This window comes from Geospiza fortis, unplaced genomic scaffold (assembly GCF_000277835.1).
Source record: "Geospiza fortis unplaced genomic scaffold, GeoFor_1.0 scaffold237, whole genome shotgun sequence".
NCBI lineage: Eukaryota > Metazoa > Chordata > Aves > Passeriformes > Thraupidae > Geospiza > Geospiza fortis.
The window spans coordinates 1,426,599-1,435,103 of NW_005054319.1; positions in this window are offsets into that span (position 1 = coordinate 1,426,599).

Below are 8,505 nucleotides of genomic sequence, written 5' to 3' on the forward strand. Positions count from 1 at the left end.
CAGCTTCAGGAAGCGTTTTTGTATTCAGCTGTCCAAAAAGCCCAGGCATTTTCCTGCTGGGTTTGATCTGGCAGTCGGGGTCTGAATGACAGTGACATGTTGGAGAGGAACGTGATGGGGGAAGCATCAGCTGCGGGTGGTTCATCCCCCCTCTCTGCTCTTGATCCTGCTCACGGTGTCCTTTGAGTGTCCTGCAGCCGATTAAGGGTGAGAATTATAATGGTGACTCAAAAGCCTTTGGTAAAACTCATTAATTCATTCCTCCTTTAATTAGACACCCAGCCATGGGCTTATAATTATCAGAGCCCAGGAAGGTTTGCAGCTGTAATAAGCTGTGCTGCATCAATTGCAGAAATCGTGGATTTTTGGCAAATGCAGATGTGGTGAACTCTTCTCAAGTCTGGTTTTTGATGAGGAACATGCAAAGACATAGAAATGAAAGAAGCAGCTGAGTGTGTGCTGTGACTGACCTCTGGCTGAATCTTGCCTTGTGGTGTTGAACTGAGAGGAAAGGGTGAAGTTGTCCTGCTTATAAATATTTTCTTTTTCCTTGGGAGGTGTAATAATGTAACTTTCAAAGAGAGAAAAGAGGAAGGAGAATCAAATGAAAATATTATCTTAATATGGAATATTGTATAAAGCCTTTAGCACCCAGTGGAGTTACACTTTTGGAATCAGTGTAACAAGAACAGCTACAAGCATTGCACACAGCACCCATTTTGCTTTTTGGATGTTAGGGAATAGCCGGGTGTTCTACAGTGAAAAGTACCAGGTACTTTTTTTCAGTCTTCTGGGGGAAGAAAATCAATAGTGAACTTCTATTATTTTGTAATGTCTTCTTGTTTCTGAAATGGGAAGCAAGGTAATTTTCAGAACTAATTTGTGCAGCTCACCCCCAGCAACAGATGATTGGGATCTTCTGAGAGAAGCTTGTGCTGCTTCTGGTACCTTTGAAATGCTCATGGGTTCTTTTGCAGAACAACAACTAGAGGGAAGGCTGAAAGGATTTCAGGGAAGAACTTATTTCTACTCCGTTGCATCTCTGCTTGTAGTTCTGATCCTTGTGAATGCCATGGTAGACCCTGATAATATGATCTCCTTTTAGCATTGGACTGACAGGCTGTCAAGTGCAAGCAATCCAAAAAGGCACAGACCTAGGAAGAGGCTAGGGATGGAGATAGCTGGCAGCCACTGGGCTTAAACAGAGATGATTGAAGAGATGGGTTTCATTTTTTTAATATTTTTTTCCTTCGACTTTTTAACTTGAGTAAGGTTAGAATGAACATTTTGGAACATTTGGAAAAAATGGGAGCTGTTGCACAAGAGTAGAACAGAGGTACTGCTAGGCAATGGCAAGTATTAATGTTCATGTTCCCTCAAGAGGGAAACTGTTTCAATTGGAGTAGGTGGCAGGAAAAAATGGATCAGCTGTGTTTTGGGTCTTTTTCTGTCTGGATTCAGTGGAAAGCACAGATAGTACATCCAGTGAGGATGGAATGATTTGTTTGACACTTCTGTAGCTAAACAGAAGTCTTTACTTCTGATGAGGGTGCTATTTTAAAACCACTGTACAACACTTCTTGTGTGCCTTTTTGTATTACAGTATGTGGCTGTTGTCTTCTGTTTGTCCCTCCCATCCCCTCCCCACACAGCCTGAGTTATTGTTGGTTTATGAGACTGAGTAGTGCCTGGAACTGGGCTTCATCCCTGGCCTCTGAGGTCAACTATGCTGGGTCAAATACACTGGCCTTTCCTTATTTCTGTATATATTTAAAATTCCTACAGGTTGGACAACAAACATTGGATCAACCTGAGCAGACAAATTAACTGGAGCAGCAAATTTACAAGGTTAACAATTGCCTTTCAATCTCATAAGTAAAATTTGGTAAATATCCTGCTGAGGTTCTTGGCTGCTCTTGGAGCCCATGTTCTGGGGCAGGTTTTGTACTCTAGCAGTGAACCTCTTGATCACTGCAGAGGTTCTTTTTTTTTTTTTTTTGAGCTTTTTCAGCCTGACCCGCTGCAAACTAAAAAAAATCTCTTTGAGCACAAGCTCTTCAGCATTTTAAATGCTCCAATATGAAATGGCAAAGTGCAGATGATGAATATGAAATAGGTCAGGTGCTGTTGACAGAATTCTCCGTGTGGACAAGCGGTGCTCTGGGAGCTGCTTCCAAGGTCTTGGAGGAGCTGTGTAAATGATCATGGATGCTGGGAGCGTTCTGCTGAGGTGTAAATAACAAGGTTGGACAGTTTAGGCTGGCTCTGCTGTTTTTATTAGTGCAGCTTGGCTTTCGCCTCGGGTGATGTGGAGGTTATGGGAGAAGGAGGAAGGGACAAGCTGTGAATTTGCCTCCTCTCCCAGCAGAGCATGATGAGAAGGTTTGGGGATCTGGTTACCCTAATCCCCCCTTGGCATGTTAATTCTTCTTGTCTCTCTACTTGTATCTTATGTCTGAAATTCCTACTGAGGCAACTGCTTGCTGGGTCACGTGTGTCTCACTGCAGTGCCCTTTCAACCTTTTTTGTGTGCATTTTGTTGCAGCTATTAGAAATCAGTTGCCTGCTATAGTGTTTCATTGCCGTTAATTTTTTTTTCTCAAGAAAATGTTGCTCTGAGATATGGCTGCTTGTCTTGTTCCTGTCCTAAATACATTTACTGGCTATTTGCTAGATGTGACATCTTCTGCCTGTGGTTGACCCACCTCTTAATGTCCTCTGCAGATCCAAGTTCATTTTTGTGGCTAGATTTGAATCACCTTCTGCTGACTTCTTGGACCACAGCAGTGACAAATACCACTGGTGAAATGCAGTTCTGCAGGTGTAACCTATGGGCTAGACTCTCATCACTAAATTAATTATCAGGTTTGGTTTACATGTGCTGGCTCCAGCAAGGGTGGTCTTGGTTGTGTGATGCAATAAATTAAACACAAGGTTCTTAAGAGAGAACCAATTTCCAGGATAGGCTGTGAATGCTCTTCAGGGTTCAAGTTCAAACCAGGTGTGTCTGTTTTTTCTCTGCCAAAGTGAAATTTGCTGCTTTGTCAGTTGTAGTGAACGTTGAGCTTCCTTTCTAACATCTGTGCCTTCAGCTGGGATTCACCAGCAGTTTAGTTCTTTACTTCCTACTCACAAACACATCATCAGCATTTCTTTGATACTAAAGCTAGTCCAACAAGGCTGTCATCCTTGAGGATGTGATCTACTAGGCTTTTGTCCCAGAGTTGTGTTCAACTAGCCTTTGACATGCTGCTGCCTTCCAACAAGTCACAGGTCATGTCTCCTGGGAAAATAGAGATCCTGAGTGTTTTCTGTGTAGCTGCACTCAGACCTTGGGCAGTGTGTGGTCATGGCCTTGTGTTATGAATATGGCTCACTGTAAACAGGGCTGAGAGCTCCTGGAAACCGCTGCTGTCCTCAGCTTTATTCTCAGTGAGGATTTTTTTTTCCTGTTAAGAGCAGGACATGTGAAATGGAACCACAGCTCTGCTCTAGTGCTGCAGTAAGGAAATAGTACATAGTGAAAAGTTTGATGTTAACTGCAAGTGATGTATTCTTTTTGTAGTCAAAACATTAGCTATGCTGGGATAAGAATCTTTTTCTTGGTACACCTGTGGCTTGGCCTGTGTGGCTCTTTGTGTTCCAGGACAGTATTTCTGCTGATGTAGATGAAGAGCTGATGGCTGGAGGAAGAGTTCATGTGTGTGTGCACATACCATCAATTGGGGAAATGGTGCTGGCCACCGCATGTGGCCATCAGTGCTGCACTTGGGGGTGCTGGTTCTTGCACAATCCTGGCTGTGAACATCTAAAGCTCCTCCAGTGCTGCTGAGTGGGGTCTCAGTAGGTAGGGAAGCATCCCGTGTGATTCCCAGCTGCTTAAGGAGCAGGGTCTTTAGGCTGTTTATGTTGCACTCCTTGCTAGCCTGCATTTACCATCCAGGCAGCAGCCAGATAACCCCCCAAGCTTGTGCCCCTGGGAAAAAGGCTTCCAAGCGGGGTTGCACATTCCAGGCACGTCCTGGCTCAAGCTGAGTTAGTCATGCGTCTCCCCGAGCGTGTCAGAGCTCAGATCTCTCCTGCTGCTGTTCTCCACATCCATGCTCTGGAAAAGGCAGTCATCAACAAAAGGGCGCTTGGAGTTGTGGAGCCTGGTTACATGATCTTGTCACTTCTTTCACCCTGATCTTCAGAGACAGTGTTTGGAGTGCAGAAGTATTTTCAGGAGCCTGGGAAAGTGGCTGGGACTGTAGGGCACTGTCTCAAATTAAATAGTGGCAGCCAGTGATAGGAAAGTGAAAAATGTCTCATTTTTTAGGAGAAAACCACATGAAAACTTGATGCCATGCTATCCCTCATGATCATATTCTGTGTCTGGAAGCTACTGCTAAAGCTGCTAGTCACTACATGTGGGATTGCACTATCATGTCTTCAAATGTATGCAAAAACCTGTTCATGTGCCTTCCCTTACATGCTTTCCACCTGAGGGCATAATCCAGTGGCAATAGAATCACTTCCATAGCAACCAGCCTGTCATAAACAGGATTATGGCACCTAGACAGGATGGAATACAAAGAATTCAGGAAAGAACTGCCCCCTCCTTACCATGGAGCAAAGCAGGGTAAATGGTGACCTGTGTGTGTCACCCTGGGAACGGGGGAGGAGGAAGGGCACAGGTTCACGTGTGTGCTGTGTCCTTAAACTGGTGTGACAAAGCCTTGAGAAGGTGAATCTGTGTCGTTAGCAGGGCAAGGTAAAGCCTGCAGAGAGCCTGTCACTGATCTCTGGGTGCAAGTGCACCAGGCTGCATTGGCTCAGCTAATGAGATTAAACCCCTGAAGGCACCAGGGACACATTCTAGCCATCCCTTGCCTTCCTTTTTATCACTTCCCAGTCACGGACACTCTTGTCCTCCAGTCTGTAGAGGGTAAGGTTTGTCTGCATTAAGTACTGCATTTTTTCCCACTAATGCTGTCTGCAGAGTTAAATTAAAATACTTTCTCAATACACATTCAAGCTTGCACTCTCTTTTAGTATAAACTTGAGCTGTTTTATTGTCAGAGATGATGGGAAGAAGCTGCAAAATCAAAAGCTTCTGTCTTTAGCTCCTTCTGCGGAGAAGACAAACAGTGTCACGTAATGTTCTTCTGCAGACCCATAAAGGAAAGAGAACTACTTCACTTGCACACAGTTACTGCCAGTGGTATTGTAGTTGGTTTTATGCTGCATAGATTTAAGTGAGAACAGTTACTGAGTGCTTTGTAGGAGTGTTTGAGCAGCTGCTCTGCTCTACTTTGTTCTGCAGTTTATGCACCACTTGCTTTTGCTCAATAAAAGGCAGCGTGAAAACACGGGAGTTATTGCAGATATTTGGTCTGTGGCTTCAGGGTATCTTATCATGGGGCTGGTCAAAACGTCTTTCTAGTGAATTGCTCTCAGTCTTTGCAGCCTTTGGGTGATGTAACCAATGACTCCATTGCTTCAGTCAGTCAGAAGCACTGCTTGGCTCTCTCCCAGGAGCTTTCACACCTGCTCAAAGGGTGAAGAATTCTGGCCAACTGCTGCCAGCCCTTAAGTGCTGTGAAAAGTCTCTTGTCAAAGATCCAGCTTTCTGTCCAGGTTGGGAATCAAGATAATGCTCCCCACAAATCAAATGGGCTTGGTCAGAGCAGCTCCAGCTCTCTGTTGTTGCCTGAGCTACTTTTTGTAGTGATGGTGTTGTTAGAGAGCTGTTTGTGGAAAGGGAATACAAAATTGCTGAGGAGGACATGACTCTCTTCTTTTTATTGTGTTTTTACTGCTGGTCCTGCAATCAGTGAGGTCTGACAACCCCACCTGATTAGAGAATCAGCTTCAGTAAGAGATGCTGTGAGTCCTGCACTGGGGCAAGTGGGGTTTTTTGTTCCTGATTAGGATTCTCACCAAAAATATATTCACAAATGAGGCTTTAAATATCTGTCTATAAAGAATAGGAAGAAAAATTTCCTGTAGGGAAGGGAGGATCTCAAGCTTGAGGTATTTCAAGTGCAAGTTGAATGTATGGTGTGGCCTGGCTTAAAAATATGTATAAAACTACTCATGCAGAGTGATACACCTGGTTCCCTTTTGTGGCAACCTTTATGGGAGAGTTCATACATAGCCTGGGGTTTTTCTGCTTTACACACTGGTGAATCCCACTTTGGGATAATGTTCCAAACAGGCAAATTGCAGATCTGCACATGTAACAAGGTATTTGGTGCTTCAGAAAAACTCTTTTTGCAAATGCAAAGTTAGGCATGAGGGTAACTGTAGGTATCAGTGCTGAAGGTTGCTATAAAGCCAGGGAATGTGGTTCAGTGGTCAAGATAAGGTGGCTAAAAGTCCATCCAGCTGCAGCAGTGAACTGAAAGACACTGAAATAAAAGTAAACACAGCAGGCAAATAGCAAATAAGTAACTAAGCACCAGTTCCTGGTGTAGATTTGATGAAAATGTGTTCCAGGAACCACAGCGGCCAGAAAGGGTGATATAATGTATTTCTGCATTTCTTATTCTGAAACCTCTCACTGAGAATGCTGATCTGGCACTAACAGCTGTTTATAAGTAGCCAAATTTAATTTTTAAGTTTGTGTAAGTACCCCCTGCAGGACTCATAAATGCTCTTTGTCTTGTTGTTAGTGGAAGTGGCCAACCTTGGTGATGTTGCAAACATACAAAAGTCATTTTAAGGCACCACAAGGTGAGTGTTGAATGATAGGCCAAAAATCAGAGCAACCACAGGGATGGCTCATAGCAGGGATGACCCATTGCTCAAATATCAATGGTTGTATGGGAGGCTGGATTAAATAATCCTTCCCAGGAATTTTCTGGCCAGGACTCTCTCCTGACTCCCTGTTGCTTCAAAGAGCTGCAGTAGATGAGTGCAGACCAGTAAGTGGAGGAGGCAGCTGGCTGTTGTCCATTGGATTTCTCCTTCCTTTGCTGGATCCCTCCTCATAATTCCAGTTGGAATGCAGCGGGCTGTGTTTCTAACCTGAGATGTGAGGCTTAAAACAGCTGAGTGAGGAGTCTGTGCTCCTGGGCTTTCATTCTGAAAGGCACTGTAACCCAAAATCTGCCAGTCAGTAGCTGTGAACAGATTAGGGACAGGAAAGGGGCCTGGTTTGTGGTTGCAAGTCCCTCCCAAGGCCAAGTGAGGACCTGGTGAGCAGGAGCACTGGAGCCTGTTCATTCAGATGAATCCTTCCTTGGGGTTTGTCTGGTGAATCCTGCCCTGGTGGCTGTGCTGTGTCAGGGCTCTGACCACAGCAGCTGTTTTGGCTGAAGAAGCTTTTCCCTTGAGGTTTGTTGGGTGGTTGTGCAACACCTTGAGATTGGCCTTGTCAAGGTCTTCTGCTGTAGCACTTCTGTGTTGTTGTGATTCTTCATGGATAGAAAGTATTGGTGGCAGAAATACACAATAGATGCAGTAATCTCAGCATCCCTAAGTAGGGACAAGAGAAAAAGGAGTTGGTGGGAAGAATAGCTCAGGATTACACTGTGAGGGGGGAGCTATCAGCCAGTTTGGGATGTGAAAGAAAATCTGCTTCCTCTGACTTCTATAGTTTTGGCCTCAGTGAGCAGTGTTGTGGGCTCTCTGAAGGAAGGCTGCAGTCTGTTTAAGGTTTCAAGCTCAAAGGCCAGGACTGCTGGCTGCTGAGGCTGTGTGTTGGTGGGAGGATGTGATGCTTTCAGGATGCTGAGCTGCAGTTGTGAGATGAATTGTCTTTTAGTGGGTGGAGAAGTGGGGGAAGTCTCCATTATCAACAGCAAGTGTCCAAAGTGGCTGAAATTTCCCAGTGAAAAGTTGCAAAGGGTAAGTTTATCGCAAGTAGAGAAATCAAATTGCGGTCAGTGCTTTCTATAAAAGGCACAACTTTTGCTTTTAGCTTGTGGGCCTCACTTTTTTCCTGGATAAAAGTTAGTGTTTAGTGCAGCTCATGGCATTATGTAAGTTGTGCATCTCACAGAGCAGCTGGAGGCATTTCAGGATGAAGGCTTCCCTTGGTGGTCAGGGCGACAGGAGCAGGGGAGCTGCTGCCTGTGCTAAGTCTGGTTTGCAGTCCCAAGTAAGGAATCTGCTCAGAAGACAGAAGTCAGCCAGAAACCTTTTATTTGGTTCCTGATTTCTGCTTCTTCATTGAGCACTCCAAGATATTCCAAAAGGGAGGTTCAACACAAAGTCTGCCATGTCCCACACTTCTCCACCCAACTCTTGGTGCTGCAGGCACAGGGACTTTGTGTGACACACCTGTGTCCAAGTGACACATGGCTCAGTGCACAGGGCTGGGCTGCACTTTTTGACAAGCTGTGGGTCTGTGAAGCAGCTAAAGCTTCCACAGGGGATGTGGACTTGGCATTTCTGCCTCTCAAACTGATCCAAGCAGTGTTCTGCTGAGAGGTAGAAGCTTTGCAGTAATTTCTTCCCCAGATGTAGCTGCTGTGCAAACAAATGTTGAAGGACTATTTTCTCACAATGGTCCTCTAT